Genomic DNA, 2,300 nt, shown 5'->3' on the forward strand with positions numbered 1-2,300 from the left:
GCTGGAGTGAAACCAGATAAACTACAATACTACAGCATTTACCTGAGACAACATTGCTATCTCATTAAATAATGGGGATGAAAATTACCGGTTTTCTACAAAGCTAAATGGAATTTGGGATGATGATTTCCTATGAGTACAGACTGGTCAGTGAAAACAAGAGAAAGAGCAGAGACTGCAACACTAATTCCCTTTTTTTTCCCCATCTCTACACACCATACACCCCACCCCACCCTCAACAGAGGAAAACCGCACTTCTCAGAAAAAGTCTGGTGGTATCACTGCAAAAAACACTGAGACCAGCTTAGCAGAATCAAGGCTTATTAGATGAGAAAAGGCCTGAATTTTCAGTACTGTAAGTGTACATTAACAGCATCAGTGAAATCAGCAGCCATGATCTCTCTCATACACCAGCAGAGACACCTTTTAAAATTGCTTATTACCTACAAATCATATAAGCAAAGACACAGTTCAGTTCTTATTTAGTAAGCCACTGGGTATTTGTGAACTACCTCAATTAGGTATAAGCTTCCAGCTGAAAGGCCAGTGTGCTTCCACAGTGAACACTTAACGCCATTTGACTCAAAGAAAAAGGTTGTATGAGAAACTCTGAGTCTTCTGGAAGGGTAGTTTGGTAAACTGCTGAAGAGCCTGGTATAAATTCTCAGGGCAGGCAAGCAAGGTCAAATTTGCCTTGAATACTTCTAATTACAGACACCACTCGAGCATTAAAAAAAGCTGCTTGGCTTTTACAGCCCAGCATGAGATAGCGGCTGCACACCGCATCGGCTGTTACAGAAACAGACTTACGCGTGCAAGGTGTTTCATCCCTTCCCTGACAGACAGCAATTCACAGGTTGTCATGTGGTGCTTGTACAGTCATCCTAGGAGAAAGTGAACATAGACTTAATATCGGCACTGGTGATCACTTTTAAGGCTATAATAGAGGGAACAGCCTGCCTCAGCCCTCACAAAGGGATGTAGTGCACACAAGGGAAGGCCCTTGTAAGTGAGCTCTGGAGTACTGTTAGCTTATGGGCGTGCAATATACAATGTTAACCTCAATCAAACAACAAAAAATAATATTGTTTCAACTCCTTCTCAATGAAAGTGATTTGCCACTTGTTTAAGGATAGGAAGACCCAGCATCTTAAACTGTTTGAGGACAGCTTTTCTTACCTTCCCTTCTTCCTGAATTTCATGGGGAGATGTCTAAATTTAAACAAACTAGTTTATTTTTTCTGGCTAGGAAAATCAAGGACAAGCACAAAGTATCATCCTTTGAAATAAGTATGTCATAAAATTAACAATTCAAATTATTATTTTTTAAATTTGTCTGTAAAACCGTGTTGCCCCTAACATTATTTGGAGTGCTTTATAATAACATGATACCTCAAAAAGCTTTGTAGAAAGTTTAAATTAATTTTCTGTAAATGAAGCTTTGAAATGCCTCATTGGTAGGGTAACTTGCCCAGTTATTGCTGTTATTGCTGACTGTAATGCTTATGTCCCCAGGCAGACTATGTGGCCTGCTTAGAGGTATATGCACAGGATGCACTGCCCTAGAAGCCTGAGAGATAGCATCCATAACTGTTCATCCAAAATACATAAAACTTCTTGAGTGGAATACCTCCATTCTGATGTTTTAGGTAATAATCATATTGCATCTCTGTTAATACAGACCAGTGTAGTGCTTCTTTCCTCTTTGTCAATAGGAAAATCCATGAACTTATGCTTTGAAACCATGGGAAATTTCTAAACCGTATGACATCAAAAATATTTCTGAGATATCCTGGACCATCGATTTAGTAGTAGGGTAGTGGCCCAGAAAAAAATATATTCCACTTAGAATAGAAATAGGGCTGTTTGGGTAGAAGAAAAGTTTGCAGATTTATAGACAGCGTAGATCTAACATAGTAAAAAATCTCTGGGAAACTGGAACCTTGCTCAGTTATCTCCCATACAGTTAGGCACAAAGCCCTGATTCCTGGAAGAATTAAATACTTGCGGTTTTTAAAGCAAACATGTTTTTAAAAAGCACAAATACAGATATTTAAAACTGTTTAAAGAGAAAGGCTGGGATATGCACAGCAGTGGATCCATAACTATTATTTATTGTTTTGAAAGATTTTTTTCCACTAGAGTGGAACCTGGGTGACAAATAGCCCAGAGCTGGCCATCAGAAAAAATAACAAAACAAAAATTGCCTCTGCCAAGGTACAGCTTCCCTGGACATGAGGCTTGGCGGAAATTCTGCAAGTTCATGGCCAGCATTTCACCACAGTAAAATTCTATTTTCA

The sequence above is a fragment of the Egretta garzetta genome, unplaced genomic scaffold, assembly GCF_000687185.1.
Source record: "Egretta garzetta isolate BGI_Z169 unplaced genomic scaffold, ASM68718v1 scaffold314, whole genome shotgun sequence".
Classification (NCBI taxonomy): Eukaryota; Metazoa; Chordata; class Aves; order Pelecaniformes; family Ardeidae; genus Egretta; species Egretta garzetta.